The sequence below is a fragment of the Perognathus longimembris genome, chromosome 7 (assembly GCF_023159225.1).
Source record: "Perognathus longimembris pacificus isolate PPM17 chromosome 7, ASM2315922v1, whole genome shotgun sequence".
Lineage (NCBI taxonomy): Eukaryota > Metazoa > Chordata > Mammalia > Rodentia > Heteromyidae > Perognathus > Perognathus longimembris.
In genome coordinates this window covers 41,422,327-41,439,098 of record NC_063167.1, presented here as the reverse complement: position 1 = coordinate 41,439,098, position 16,772 = coordinate 41,422,327, and the positions used below count along the sequence as shown (strand labels likewise).

Below are 16,772 nucleotides of genomic sequence, written 5' to 3'. Positions count from 1 at the left end.
AATAAAAATTAGTGATTTTTGGACACATTCACATATATCACAAATATATCAGCATAAATTAATGTACAAAAAGACTTCGCTGGGACATTTACAACATGTGGATCATGTACTTGAGTGAAACTCAAAGTTTTACTCAAACATCTTGCTATAATTGTTTATTATTTGCCATTGCAAATATCTTATTGTGCCTAATTTATAAATTAAACTTGCCCGTATGTTGCTTTGTTGAATGATAACTCCTTTGTACAACTAATAAAAATGTATTTTTGAAACTTGACCATATGTAAGTATGTGAAGGCCAATAGGATCTTGTGCTGTCTGTGGCTTTAGCATTCACTGGGGTCTGGAAATAGGTTGAATTCCTGTGGATTCAGGGCACTATTTCTGTTTTTTGGTAATTGTAGCAAAGTATGAAACTATAAGCTGAATATGTACAGGAGTAATATTGTAAATTATACATTAAAATTCTGTTCCTGAATCCTGTAACCACAGAATAGGAAATTGGCTATGAAAAGCAAGAACATTTATGAAATATTAAGTCATAAAATTGTGGTCTTTTGAAGTGCTTTTTGTTTGCTTGTTTGTAATAGTGAAAGCTATGTTGTCTGAGAGTTGTATTTGATGTTCTTAGATGTCTAAAAGACCACTGAAAGTTTTTGAAATGTATTTTTAATGGATAAGTAGTTTTCACAGCAATCAGATAAGGACATGCAATCTTATTCAGGCTAACTCCAAGGTATTCTAGACCCAAAAAAGTCTAAGCTATACATTGTCTGTTGTGAATTAGTTATTTTCTCAGATGATCTCTCATTTATGTCCTCTTTGTCTTTACATAAACATACATATATGTAAATATAGAAAGTATACATACAACAAAGTGAACACATCCATATAGTACATAGACAGACAGGAAACAGAACATTGTCACATAATTATCACAAAGGTCTGTCTCCTTATGTTCCATTATAGTGATGATTCTAACAACCTTCACATCTTTTCTGATTTGAAACGCATTGATTTGCTTTACTGTGTGTGTGAGTGTACGTGTGTATATGCCTAAACTAGCTGGACAGTATTTGTCTGATGTAGTATTTAGTGCGAGCTCGAAGGATTTCAATGTAATTTTTAGTTTTTGTCAGTCTAATATTTAAATACTCAGATGACTTTAAAAATATTTAAAACCTTACTATATTTACTTTCATTTTTCTTCTGTTTTTTGTATTACTACTTTTTCAATTTATATGCAAACATGATATCAACTCCTGAATACATTCTTATTATTTTATTTCAAACAAATATCTTTTTGCCAGCTGGTCTTGGCTCATGCTTTTAATACCAGCTAGCTAATCAGGAGGCTGAGATCTGAAGTTCAAAGGTGGCCCAGGCTGAAGGTCTAAAAGAATCCATCTCCAATTAATCAGCAAAATGCTGTAGTAGAGGCATGGCTTAAGATGGAGAATACCAGACATGGGCAGGTAAGCTGAGCAAGAGCAGGAGGCACTGAGTTGAAGCCATAGTCATACATATAGACACACACACACACACACACACACACACACACACACACACAAACACGCTTACATGAGCTCTATATAAATTTTATATATAACTACCTATCTATATAAATGATGTACACACCAATTTTAAAGATATATTTAAAGGAGAACAAGTGTCTTTGGATTTAGATTTAATTCCCTTGTATAAATTCAATGTTCCATTCATATAATTTTCCTTCAGCTTGAGGAATTTCCTTTAAAATACAATATTTTGAGAGTAGACATGCTATTGATGAATTAATTTCATCATTTTGATTGTCTGCTTGGATCTTAGTCCATCTTTGTAATTTTTTCCCCTTTGGTTATTTTAAGATTTTCTTCTTCTTATGGTAGTCAGAAATTTGATTATTACGTACAGGTACTTGTCATGATTTTTTGTACTTTTCTTTGTGCTTACTTGGATTTTCAAATTTTTCTGTATTATCAAATTAGAAACACACTAGTCATTATGTCTTTAAGTGATTTTTTTGCCTACTCTTTCTCAAACACTAGTTACATATATGTTAGATCACTTGATCATTTTTAGATCCTATGATTTGACTTTAACTTTATCTTTTGTCCTCTAAATATTCATATAAAATTAAAACATGTATATAAAATTAAAACATGTATAGAAGTCTTAGAGGTTTGTATATGAATACTAGTACATTTATCATGTTATGTAGACTATATTTTTCTTTCCTATGACTTTCATTTCTTTGGTTTTTGGCATATCTAGAAAATTTTGCTTCATGTTGGACATTGCAGTTTTTATGTCGTTGAATGTATGTGTTTTGTTATCTTCTTTTAAGGAAGTCCCAATTTGCTTTAAAAGACAGGCACTTGCAGCCTTTCTCAGTATTTTGTTGTTTATTTTGATTTTTTCAGTGGACATATTAAGATATCTTTATTCTGGAACTAGATTGATCACAATCCTAAAAAGTGAATTTAATAAGTCTATACGTGTTTCTCAAGATTGTTAACGAGCTTTCTTCATACTGATTGGTAAGAATGAGAATAACTGCCAAATCTTTGTTATTGAATTTATAGCTTTCTGTGGTTGGGTCTTTTTCCATCTACTTTTTTTTTTTTTAATGCTGGTTCATTATGTCCTAACTACACACAGAGCTGAGAATTCAGTCAAGTATTTAGGCATTTTCTATGTAGATTTCTTAAGTCTAAATTTTTACTTTTTCTTGTTCCTTCTGTTTCAAAAGTTTTAACTATTTTTGATTCCTTAAGCTCCAGTCTCAGCTCAGCATTGATCTGATCAGCTTAGTTTAGGCATCTGTCACTCCTTTTGAGCTCCCTTCCTTTAAATTCAAGTCTAGAATTTCTCTACTGGTGTTTCATTTTTTGTTTTAAAAAAACTTTTATCGCAAAGGTGATGTACAGAGGGGTGACAGTTACATAAGTCAGGTAATGAGTGAATGCATTTCCTTTTGAATAGTGTCACTCCCTTCCTCATTCTCCCAGTTTCCCCCCCCCCACACATACTTCCTCCTTCCCCCCAAAGTTGTATAGCCCATTTCCACATAGTGTCCAGTGAGTTTCACTGCTGAGTTGGTTCACCCTTTGTCTACTGTATTTGTGCTTCCCCTTCCACTCCCCAAATCAAATAAACATATATACAAGACAAAGGGTAGAGAAATCAAGAATAACAACATAAAGGAATAACCAACCCCCTGCAAAAAGGGATAAGAAAAGAGAACCCCAACAGTATAACAAACATCTTACTTTCATTTCTTGGAGTTCATTTTATAAGCATTTTATATGATTTTATGTACATAGTTATTGAGCCCTAGAGATTATTCTCCTTTGTTCTCACTGTGTGAATGTTTATTGTTTAATTAATCATCTTCAGGTGTAATTGTTTGTCTTTTACTGTCCATTGGGATTACCTGTAGATTTTAAAGCACATTCTAGTTATTACAAAGGAGGATGCAGCCTTTGTTTCTTTGGGTCTGGTTTACTTCACTTAATGTAATTTTTTCCAAGTCTTTCCATTTCCTTATGAATGAGGCCATGCCATTCTTTCTGACAGAAGTATAAAATTCCACAAAAATACCATATTTTCTTGATATACTCATCCACTGAGGGGCATCTGAGTTGATTTCATATGGTAAACAATGTTGCAATGAACATGGTTATGTTGATGGCTTTAGTATAGCCTGGTTTGTGATCAAATGGCTAGATTCCCAGGAGTGGGATTGCTGGGTCATGGGGAAGCTCTATGTCCAGACTTTTGAGGAACCTCCATACTGTTTTCCAGAGTGGCTGAATCAGTTTACATTCCCACCAACAGCGTAGTAGCATTACTTTTGGCTACATCCCTGCCAGCATCTGTTATTGTTAGTTTTCTTCAAATTGGCAATTCTAACTGGAATGAGGTAGAATCTCAATGTTGTGTTGATTTGCACTTTTTTATGGCCAGAGATGTTGAACATTTCTTGATGTGTCTATTGGCCATTGTTAGTTCTTATTCAGAGAAATCTCTCTTCAGGTCTTTAGCCCATTTATTAATTGGGTTTTGTTACGTTGAGGATTTGTTTTGGGGAGCTTACTTTTTTGACCTCTGAGTTTATCTTTGATATGAGGCTCTTGTCTGATGCATAACTAGTAAAGATCTTCTCCCTTTCTGTGGACTTCCTATTTATCTTTCTAGCTATGTCTTTTGCCATGCATTTGGATGCAATCCAATCTAGCTAGTCTTTCTTTCATTTGTTTTGTTTCTGGATCTTTATTTATGAAGTTTTGACCTGTGCCTAGGGGCCTCAGTGTTTCCCCTATCCCTTCTGTAATATTTTTGGGGCATTAGATCTTGCATTGAGGTGTTTGATCCATTTGGAGTTGATTCAGGTACAGTGTGGTATATAAGGATCTAACTTCAGTTTTCTGCACTTGTGTAGCCAATTTGTCTGTGGAAGTTTTAATAGTCTTATGGTCTTGAAATCAGGATAAGAAATGAAAGAAAACTAGTATTTTTCATCTTTGTACAAATTTTCTGACCAATATTTCTATGTTGTTACATAGCAAGCATTTCTCTAATTGCCTTATTATTTTTCCCATTGCCTTATTTACATTAAATAGTTTCCACTACCTTATATACTGAGTGATGCTCTCATCATCATCCCAGTGGCAAGCTGAGTTACAAAGGTAAGATTACATTACTGAGGCTCAGGTACACCTGGAAACTGCATGAACTGTGTATGCTGTGAGAATACTGTACATGCAGAGAGCACATGGCATGTTACCTCTCTATGAGCAAAGGACTACACTTGTTCTCATTTGTGCTAGACTATTCTCCTTATAGTACTCTGATTCTAGGAATCAAACTCTCAGACTTAAAAGAAAAAGGCTAAGCAGATGGGAAATGCTCATTAACGTTCTAGTAGTGTGTAATGGCTCCATATCAATTCCCATTTCCAAAGAAAAAGATGAAAATTGTGAATCTGCAAGAACACAAAATATTCAGTTCAGTGTATAAATGCATTATCTAGATGAGAATCAATTGCATGTTGTAAGAATAATGTGTGTCCAGTATCTCCTGGAAAAATTGATGACTGGCCTTTTTCTAAAAGTTTTTCATTATATCCATGGTAGAAACTTTTATGGTGTGGCATCTCAACTCGAAAAAATATTTTCATGGAATCCACTAGAAAACAGAGATTCATTGCTTAGAAGTGAGAGTGAAAGTACTTAGCCTGTAAGTCAAGAGAGGCCTGCGTTTGCTCTCCTTAAGCCATAAAGCAATCTGTTCTCAGATACTCCAATAGTTACAGCTGCTGGAGAATGAAAATTGTGATATGTTCACAAAAATAAATCATCATAGCTTTATTCCAGGGTGCAAGACTGAGACTAGTCCCATATTCCATTCAAATTTAAAAACCAAATCCTTGCTTGTATCTAATCCAGAGTCTATGCTGTCCTGCTCAGTTCTTCCATTCATTTATTTATTACATTTATAGAGCACCTCCTCTCCCAAGCAACATCTTTGTCAGACCTGGCTGCTGGAGGAACAATTGATCACAGGCATGCTGTGGAGACTGTGAAAAGCAGAATATCAAACACTTGTACATCAGGGAAATGCCTGCCCAGGCTCTTATATGTGGGGTTGCTTGCTTTACTTCCTTTTTACTACAATGACTGAGAGTGAAATTGCTAAAAAGTTGGAAGAACTGAAGTTATGTCTTTTCTTCCTTTTTACTTTTTTCTCTCAGACCTCCCTTCTTCCGTTTCCTTCCTTCCTTCCCTTCCTTCCTTCCTTCCTTCCTTCCTTCCTTCCTTCCTTCCTTCCTTCCTTCCTTTCCTTCTTTCCTTCCTTCCTTCCTTCTTCCTTCCGTTCCTTCCTTCCTTCCTTCCTTCCTTCCTTCCTTCCTTCCTTCCTTCCTTCCTTCCTTCCTTCCTCCCTTCCTTTTCTTTGTCTTTCTGGGTAGCTCAAGCTAGTGTTGAGAACTCCTGATTTTCATGCCTTAGCTGCCAGTGTCCTGAGCACTAGGATTATAGGCTTGCACTACCATACCTGCCATAAGGTTCTTAAATTCTTAGAATATTTATAGTCTTCATAAATATGACATAATTTATAGCCTTGGTAAAAATTTATGGTCTTCATCAATCTTATTCATGATTCACTGCTAACTCATCTTAAACAGAAAGAAAATTAGGAAGCAGGAATTTCTTATTTTCTAAGTTAAATGTTACACATGGTAGGAGAACAAAACAAGTTGTCTAGGCTATTAAACTTGAGCTTTCAAAGGTTCATGGATATTTTATCTTTGTAAAGATGTCTCTGTCTTTATAAACTCTACTACACCTCCTTTCCCCAGAAAATTCTGAAAACATCAGGGAAAGGCCAAAAGTTTGGAAATGCATTTCATATTTCTTTGTGTTAGGACCTTGAGTGCTCCTTGTGATGAGATGGGATGTTAGAGCATAGAGCAGCAGATAGCCTCACTTCCCTGCTTTTGCCTTAACAGGCCCTTAGCATGTCTCTAAAACATTGCCACAGGGGTCCAAGAGACAAGTGAAAGACTGAAATTAGGAAGAGTTAGATAAGATGAATTCCCATCTATCTCTGACCCTCAATTCCTCCTTCTTTCCTTCCTTCCTTCCTTCCTTCCTTCCTTCCTTCCTTCCTTCCTTCCTTCCTTCCTTCCTTCCTTCCCTCCTTCTTTCTTTCTTTCTATCTTTCTATCTTTCTTTCTTTCTTTCTTTCTTTCTTTCTTTCTTTCTTTCTTTCTTTCTTTCTTTCTTTCTTTCTTTCTTTCTTCTTTTCTTTCTTTCTTTCTTTCTTTCCTGGTCTTGGGGCTTGAAGTCAGGGCCTGAGCACTGTCCCTGAGCCTCTAAGTGCTCAAGGCTAGCACTCTGCCACTTGAACCAAGCACCTCTTCTGCTTTTTCTAAGTAGTTTATTGGAGATAAGAATCTCACAGAATTTTCTGCCTACATTTGAACTGCTACCTGTGATCTCATAGAATTTTCTGCCTGCGTTTAAACTGCTACCTGAAATCTCAGCCTCCTGAGTAGCTAGGATTATAGGTGTGATCCACTGATGCCTGGCTACCTTAACTTATTCAAGCATAAACTAATATGGAAACACTAGATCATCAATTAGGTCATTTCTATGAAACTCAAATAAGGCATTTGCAAGCTCTGTTGAAGAGCAGATGTGATGAATTCTTGGGACTACTTTTTATATTTTATTGGTAAGTGAAGACAAATTCAATTCTGTCAACATTAAAATATAGTTATTGGGCTGGGAATATGGCCTAGTGGCAAGAGTGCTTGCCTCATATGCATGAAGCCCTGGGTTCTATTCTCAGCACCACATATATAGAAAAGGCCAGAAGTGGCTCAAGTGGCAGAGTTCTAGCCTTGAACAAAAAGAAGCCAGGGACAGCGCTCAGGCCCTGAGTCCAAGGCCCAGGACTGGCAAAAAGAATAAATAAATAAAAATAAATAAAATATAGTTATTGCATTGGTAGATCACTCATGTAATCCTACCTACTTAGGAGACTGAGTCTTAATAATCAATTAAGCACTAAAAAGCAGAAAATGGACCTGGGACTAAAGTGATAGAGTTCTAGTCTTGAGCAAAAAACTCAGCGACAGTGCCAGGCCCTGAGTTCAAGCTCCACGACAAGTGTTTATGTGTGTGCACATGTTTGCACTTGCGTGTGCATGCACACACAATAAACTAACAAAAATATAACATAATAATTGAATGTATTTCCTTCTACTCTTCCTGTATGTCAGAGGCTGTTGCAGAATATCCAAACATAGTAGTAGTAAAAAATAAATAGACAAAGTAACAGAGTTTGTAACCTAGGGATACTGATAAAAATTAAATTAGAAGGTAAATAAATGGAATTCTATGCTTCTAACAGAAAGAATGACATTGCCCCATTCACAAGGAAATAGAAAGACTTGGAAAACATTGTACTAAGTGAAGTGATCCAGACCCAAAGAAACATATACTCTATGGTTTCCATCATTGGTAATAATTAGTACATGTCTAGGATAGGCCCAGCAGAAGAGCACGATAGCTCAAGAGCTATGTACATGTGAACACATAAGATGATGCTAAGTGAAATGAACTCCAAGTTATGGAAATAAGTGGTTTATCATTGTGGTTGTTATTTTTAATGTATCATGGGTAACTACACCTTTTTCCTTTGTCTTTCTTCCTCATAGTTTTACCCCTGATGTCATTGTAACTGAGTTTGGTACCTGGGTATTGTATGTACATTTATAGGAAGTGGGGAAGGGAAGGGAAACATCAAAATGGAGAGACAAAGGGTAAATGGCAAACTAATGAAGCAGCAATACTTACAAGACAATATAATGTAAACCAACTGTACAACTCATGGCTGGGGATGGAACCAGGGCGGGGGGGAGGTGGGAGAAAAATGAGGGAGGAGGTAACAAGCTGCGTAAGAAATATACTCACTGCCTTATGTATGAAACTGCAACCCCTCCGTACATCACTTTGACAATAAATTAATTAAAAAAGAAAGTAAAATGTTTTATGAGTAACAATTGTGGGAAATGGTATGAGAGAAAAATACAAGAGTTTGTTGAGAGCTTATAATAAAATTTGGCAAGTCATACACCTTGTTGATTTTTGTTAAAAATTCTCTTAAATATTTACCCAAAGCATCATTTCTCATCCACATTTGTTTCATGAGAGTCGGACGGAACACAAGACTACAGTTACTAAAGCATCCTTCATGGTATTTATCTCCTAGAACATTGCTTCCCTACAGGAAATGATCTCACAATAAAAGCCATCTAAAAAGTCAGGCTGGGCTGCTCCATCTCTAAACATGAAGTATCACTCTAATTGCTTGGATTTCTTTGGTGCCTTTGGCATGGGATAACGTCCTCAAGGATGTTTGTTTAAAGAAGATTCTTGGAGGATTGGGATACTGTTTCCCACTTGAGAAAAGCATCAGTTTATTCATGGCCATGGAAGATGTGGAGAGTAGGTGTAGGTATAGGTATAGGTATAGGTATAGGTATAGGTATAAGTATATCTTCCTTGGAAATAAAGGCAAATGTACTTACTGACCAGGCTAATAGGCAGTGTTTCTCCCTACATGGAGAAAGGACAAACATCTGTTAAACCCATTTCATAAGATCTGAGTTATCCAAGCTAAGGGTTCTTCTCCTGTCACACTACTCACTGAGTATACATGCTGTCCTACTTCTTGTCCTACTGTGGGAGGTGAGGCTTAAGGTATTCATGGAAAGTGGTGACTGCTGCTATCCCTGTGAGAAATCAAGTCATCATTGTGTCTAGTATCCTTGTTCCTCTGGCAGGCTAATTTTTTTGCCTTTATTGTCAAAGTGAATTACAGAGGGGTTACAGTTTACTATGTAAGGCAGTGAGTACATTTCTTGTTCCACTTGTTACCTCCTCCCTTATATTCCCCCTTCCCCCTTTCCCCTTTCCTTCGCCTCTCCCCATGAGTTGTACAGGTGGTTTACACCAAATGTTTTTGTAAGTATTGCTTTTGGAATTGTCTTTTTATCCTTTGTCTCTTGATTTTGGTATTCCCTTTCCCTTCCCTAGTTCTAATACACATATATACAGTATCCAGGGCACTAAGATCAGATATTTCAAAGACGGTAAATTCTTACAACTTCCATACTTCTAATAGTAGATAATAAGGAAAAGAGGGCTCAAGGATTTCTTTTCTTCATATACAGATTTGTTATCTGAATCTCACCTAAGACCAAAAATTGTGACTTGGATTCATTCGTAATTCTCATTTTTGACAGAGTCTCTTTGGCAGAAAAGACTACCCATTTATTTCAGTAATAATACTAATAATTATAAGACAGGTCCTATTTTAAGTATGTATTGAAGCTCTGGAATGCAAAGTAGTTTCATACATCATACCTTTAAGCCTGAGAACAACCAATGAAATGGCACAGACATCCTTATGCTTTCGGCAAGCAGAGTTAGTGTTCCTTGTCACTATTTCTGTAGTATCATCTGTCATTCCACTCCATGACCATGTGGTCACTCATAGCTCTCTCCTTCTCCATTGAGAGTAGCAGTGATTCTTGGGCTCTTAGAGTCACAATGTTTCAACCATCAGTGATGGTCTCTGTGGACAGACATTTCCTACCTTAGTGTCTACATGATGACCAGATGGTCAGATATCTGACCATGTTAGGCACATGCTCCAGCACATGCTAGGCAAGTGCTTTACCAGTTGATTCATTCTTTTGCCCGAAGCCCTTTTGTATGTATTTTGTTTTTAAGATAAGGTCTCCCTAACTTTACACAGGCTGTCCTTGAACTCACAATCCTCCTTTCTCTGTCTTTCAAATAGCTTGGATTACAGGCATGCACTATCAAGCCTTGCCTAAAGATTACTCTTTTTTTTCAGATGATTGGATGCATTTATTTGTATATTTCCACAGTGTTAGGAGCAGCGGTGACATGTTTCCCAAAGGTGGTTGCTTCCTTTAAGATATTGCACAATAGAAAAATATGGTTAATCTTCAAAACTAAGATTGCAGTAATCTATACTAAGTGACATGGCCTTTCTGATGTCAGCCATGAGTTCATCATGAGAGTCACAGTGTCATCCATCTTGCAGCCAAGAAGTCAAAACTGGTAAGAATGTTCTTTTTTTTTTTAAACAACAACCAAAAGGTCAAATACAGCTTAAAACCTGAGTCATTTACATCTTTTCCTTAGAAAATGTAGACCTACTCTCAAAACACATAGTTAGGTACTTTTTACTTACAAGAAGATGTTGAAAAGTTTGGAGTATTCAATAATATGGTATCTATAGTGGAGACAAAATCCTAAGTGGAGCCACACTAAAGGACAAACTACTTGTAAATTGTTTTTTATTTATTTTTGGCAGTGGTTCAATCTCTACTACCACCAAAAAAAGAAAGAAAAGCACCTACAAGCAAGACAAATTTGGCACTAGACTTAATCTAGAAATAGCATTCATAGGTAGAAGAGTAAAATCTTATTTAAAGGTAATGAGTTCCTCAGAGGAAATAGTGTTGGGGGACACATTTATAGGGGTTGTGTGCGTGTGCCCGTTCTGGGGGCTTGAACTCATGGATGCTGTCTCTTAGCTTTTTGATTCAAGTCTGGTACTCTACTACTTGAACCACATCTTCTCTTCTGGCTTTTTGGAGGTTCATTAGGGATCAGAGTCTTAACTTTCCTGCCCAGGCTGGCTTCAAACCATGGTCCTTAGATTTCAGCCTCATGCCCAGCTTGGCAAAATTTTAGTAACAAATTTCCGTATCCTTTGTTGACCTGATCTACCTTCAATTCAAGGGTCCACTGAACTCAAGATCAAGGATGGGCTTACCCCAGCTTGGACACTTAGAAATATCACCAGTATAGTAAGGTAGCCTCAGTTTACCTCTGTTAGCTTCTAACTGAAATCATTAAAAGCAGCCATCGTCTGGACATTGTTCTATGTACAATATCTCTAAAATAAATAACTTGCAGCAATACAGTAAAGTTCCAAGTAAATGTGCTTCCCACAGATTGCCAGAGGATTCTTGTCACTTCTCTAAAATCTCACTTGTAAAAGACAGGTTTATACTGGGAAAAATGGGAAGTGACGACATTTAGCTATTTCCTCCTATGGCACAGATCTAAAGGCCCTGACCTCCAGGGGGTGAACGTTTACTTCTTCCATGTTGTACTTCATACAGTGAGCTGTCTGAGTTGAGCAGGCTAAAAGGAGTCGGCAGCTTCTTGATTTGAGGCCTCACCACCCCCACTGCGGGGAGACACAAGGTGCTGGCTGACTTCTGTCTGTTTATACTGGTACCCCAACTCAAAAAGGAGAGCTTCTTGGAGATCTTCTTTGTTTTGTAACTTTTATCCTCATCATCGATAGATAAGCAGATCATGGAGTAGGTTTTCTGCATGCCCACAGAATATGTAGCACACTTACCAGGCATGGAAGATGTGGAGTCCAGGACGCTCACCACTCTCATGTCAATCTCGTCCCCACCAAGCCCCTTCAACATCTTCATGACCTCGGCCACCGTCAGCCACTTACAATCTACGTTGTGAATGGAAACGATATAGTCTCCCTCTTTGGTTCCTGCCAGAGCAGCAGAGCACTGAGGGTACAGGAAGTGGACCTGCACCGGGGTGTTCTCTCCCGCAGCATGAAGCTCAAGTCCCCTTCTTCCGTTGTGAAGTGAATGTTTCGAGGAGGAGTCCACCTCTTGCTGGCCGAGAACACAGACAGGGGGCCTAGCTTCTGGAAGTAGTCTGTGACCGTGACCTTGAAGAACTGGGGTGGTATTACTTCTACCTCTTGCTCTGTTTTAGACACAATATCGGGGGTTTCCCATCAAGTTCAGGATATCATCTTCCTCTCGGTGTTGTTCATACTTGAGCTGGGTTCGCTGGTGGGCCACCATTAGCACTTCCTGGAGCACATGGATATTGCATAGCTTCTTGCACAGGCTGGCCTCCCTCAGGGACTCTTCATGGTGGGTGACAGCTCTCTGCAGATGGCACTTTCCCAGCTGCTGGCGCTGCTGCTGATTCTTCAGTGTGGCCAAGGGCGTCAGCCCCTCTGGCATTCGGGTGTAGAGCTGGGACAGGCATTTCTCCTGGTGGTCCTCATCCGCACCAAGCTTCAACTGGTGGTCCATGAAGAGAGTGGCGGTGAAGTAGTGGGCTAGAGCCCCGTAGTGCTGAGCCTTCACACAGGCCAGGCTGGTCCAGGAATAGGGGATATTCTCTTTCACTGGTGCCTGGCTCATGGCTGTATGCAGCTGCCGGTAGACCTCTACCACCTTGGCGGCCTCCTGAGCCACCTTCACCAGCATGAAGAATTCGCTCCGGATCCCAGAAAGAATGAACTTCTCAAAGACGCATTCTTGGGCTTGTACAAGCATCATTTTGACCAGCACACTCAGCATGGGCGGGGGGGGGGGGGGGGGGCTCATGTCATAACTCGGAGTATGAGTGAATGTTTCTTTCAGGTAGTTCAAAACCCCTGCAGCTTTCCGGAAAGCATCCACAGTGCTCTCTAGCCCAGCTTGTGTCTGCCGATTGCACCAGGTTCTGATCTGAGTGTAGAGGGCTCCAGTATTGAACAGGATGCTGGCTTTCTCTAGTAGCAGATTCTGCTGGCTCACAGGAATCCCAGTAAGGGAGTCATACCAGGTAAACAAGAGCCCCATCTGGCGGGTGGGCGGGTAGAATGTGCTCTCCACAAAGCCCAGCTGAATGAAGTAGGCCATCAGCAGTTCAACCCCAGCCTCATCCCGGCTAGGTGTTCCGGAAGCCTGCCTCAGATCCATCAGATCAGCAATTTCATCTTCATACAAATAGCTATCTTCACTGTAATGTTCCAGGATAAAATCCTCGAGAACGACTGAGAAGCCCACATCTTTGGTTTCCTTCAGGCCAAGAGGAATCAGGGGGATGGTAAATGCCTCCTGTGAGTTCTGGTACACGCCCACTGAGATGTTGAGTCCCTCCAGCTCCTCCTTCAACATCTGCAGGTCTGAATTGACGAAGCTGAGCTCCAGGCGCACCTTTTCTCGTACCTATTGGTTCGTGGCTACTTTCAGAAGGTTCTCGGCTCCTGTCCGCATCCGCACAGCCTTCAAGATCTGTTGGTTCAGAGCAGCTCTTTCATTCTGCAGCTTGCTCCGGCCTGTCTGTGCCAAAGGATTACAACCCTTCCCCAAAGTAGTCGTCGCCTTCCTTCTCCAGCCGCCGGGGAGCCACGGGCAGCAGCGCATCGGTCATGCTGGCAGCGTGGGCGCCGAGGTCCTGACTGAGGCGAAGAGGCCGCCCGCCCTCCCGCCCACCCTAAATATTACTCTTAATAAATGTAATTATTTCCATCTATCTTTGAGTGGCCACAAGCTGAATAAGGTACAAATATACATCCCAGATTTTATAATAATTGAAAACAAAGGTTCACAATTTTGCATTTATGCAAACTGAAGTATAGCAGAGGCCATAAGACATAGCCAGGAAAAGTTGTGGTTCTTAGAATCAGGTTAGATAATATAGTCAAATCTGGGCTCTGCCTTCTAGTAGCTTTGATGATGTAGTTGTCAATTCCAGCCTCCCAATAACTATAAGGAGACTAGTAATAGTATCTACTTGTTATGATTTTTCTCTTCAGTGTCCCTCAAAATCCCATGTGTTAAAATCTTGATTACCAGCCTGGAGTACTAGTAGGTAGTGGGTCCTAATGGGAGGAAGGTTGGTCATTGGGAGGGGATATTAGGATCTTACTTCCCATCTCATTCTAACCTATCACAAATGAGGTAAGCAGCCTCCTCTACCACAGGCCCATACTGTCATGATTTTGTTTGCAAACCCAAGCTCAAAGTAATAGGACCAAGCTACCACTAAATCTCCGAACTTCTGAATCAAAACGCTTTTCTCCTTAAGTTGTTTATCTTGGGTATTTTCTGACAGTGATGAAAAGGTAGCTAACACATTTTATGAGGATCTTATTTAAATAAGGCAATGCTTTAATAACCTTAGGGTAATGTCTGACAAGTAGAAAGTACTCAACATTTTTTCTACTATTCTTATTTATTTTAAAGTAAGAAGTGAGTGAATGGTAACTTATTATTTCAACCCAGGACATAGATACTAAATAAATCATAGAGCACTAGTTAAATTAAATTTCTGGTAAATATGAAAGAATAACTTTTTAGTGTATGTAAGCCTAAAATAATGTATGGGGCATAGTAAACATACTATTTCTTCTGAAGTCTACATTTAACAGGATGTGTTATGTTTTTATTTCCTGAATCTGGCAATCCAAACTCAGGGTTAATTGGTCCCCAAACTCAGGCTCTTTGTACTGCAAAGCATTAATGCTTATTTCCCTACTGTCTACATTATCTCCATTTCTCTTACTAAATATCTGCTTCCTGTGTTCATAATTATTCTTAATAGTCATCAGAGAATAGTTCAGAGAAAGGAGTTGTGAAGAAAGTCAGATCACATGACATTATTGTTAGTAGCCAGGCAGAAGTTAAATGAATAAAAATATACTGAACTGAATGGACAATAAACTGTTAGGTGCTACCTTTCCTAGAGAAGCCTGAATGAGTTCCCCATGCTGGGTTAATTGGCCCTTTCTGTGCACCACACAATGCTGTACTTTAGTGCTCACACTCTATCACAAGGGTTCTCAGCCAGGCTCCAGCATCAGAATCACCTGGAAAGTTTATTAAACCAGAGATGGCTGGACCTACTCTGTAAAATTGTCATCTGGTAGGTAAGGAGTGTACGTTGAGAATTCACACTCTGACTTGTTCCCAAGAATGCTAATGCTATCTCATTTCATCTTAACATGAGGTTATATTGACAAATACATATATATGTGTATATTTATATATACATATATGCACATGCATAAGTATACATATATACACATGTAGGCATACATATAAGTATACAGATATACTTATATATGTATATGTATATATGTATATGTATATATGTATACATAGGTATACTTATCTGCAGCTACTCAGACAAAGCTGGAAGTGGATCTGTAGCTCAAGTAGTAGAGCACCAGCCTTGAGAAAAAAAATTGAAGGGACAGCACCAGGTCCTGAGTTCAACCTCAGGACTGGCACACACAAATATGTATGTGTGTTTGTGTGTAGATGTATATGTGTGTGTTTATATATATATATATTTATACATATATGTATATATACACATATACATACATATTTCATATCACAGTGGTATTTGTGATGAAGACATTTAGTAAAGTCTATTCTTTCAATGAACTTCAAGTATACAATGCAATATTGCTAACCACATTACTATGTGATGTATTTGTTCTCCTGAGCTTAATCCTACAATTAGTCATTTGTATCCTTTATCGACATCTTCTGATGTCTCTCAACTCATGACCTATGGTAACCATCCTTTTATTCCTTAATTCTATGAGTTCAAATCTTTAAGATCCTAAATATAAATGAGATTATAGAATATTTTTTCTTTATGTGTCTGGTTTATTAAATCTAGTGTAAGGTCATCCATATTTATCTGTGTCATCACAAATAGGAGAGGAGTCCTTTTTAGAGGCTGAATTGTGTATACCACATTTTCTGTATCCATATCAACTGTTGAAAGACATAAACACTTGGGTTGTTTCTAGATCATTTGCCCCTGACATAGCACTTGTCTTGGATAAAGGACAGCTGTAGTGAGCTCTTCTAGACTTTGTTTAAAGGATTTTTTCACAAAAACTTGGTTGTGAGCCAAAGATGGGACATAGAGGAAGGCTCACACAGCACAAGTGAGTAGGGAATATGTACATCACTATATAAATGTTAAAATCACACACACACACACACACACACACACACACACACAGCCTAAAAAGTAAACCAATCACATAAATAAACTAAAATACATTCTTTCAATTTGGCAAAATATTCTTCCATTGATTTAGTTAGTTCTTTAATGAATTAATATGAAGAGACATTCTTTTTGTTGTTATTCTTTAATTGCCATTTAACAAATTGGCTTTGATTTTTTTCCCTTGGGTAGGAATTGAATCTTGTTTATATATTCTTGTGGCATTAAACAATACATAGCAGTTCCAAGTACTTAATAATTTTTGTGTAATTGTTGAATAAATAAATTTATAAAGCTCAACTAACCATGATATTCTTGAACCATATTGTCAATTGAAGAATTATTCAAATATTAATTTAAAAGGAAGGT

The 16,772-nt window shown here is 38.2% G+C and overlaps 1 long non-coding RNA gene and 1 pseudogene across 1 annotated transcript; both read right to left on the bottom strand.

Moving 5' to 3' along the window:
• Positions 1–2,231: 2,231 nt before the first annotated feature.
• LOC125354310 lies at positions 2,232–11,441 on the bottom strand. The gene is made up of 3 exons (XR_007211476.1): positions 10,775–11,441; positions 10,713–10,722; positions 2,232–2,243 (listed from the first exon to the last, which is right to left on the bottom strand). It is a non-coding gene; the product is annotated as an uncharacterized LOC125354310 (long non-coding RNA).
• A 236-nt stretch (positions 11,442–11,677) lies between these two features.
• LOC125355693 lies at positions 11,678–13,805 on the bottom strand (annotated as a pseudogene).
• Between the last annotated feature and the right edge of the window lie 2,967 nt (positions 13,806–16,772).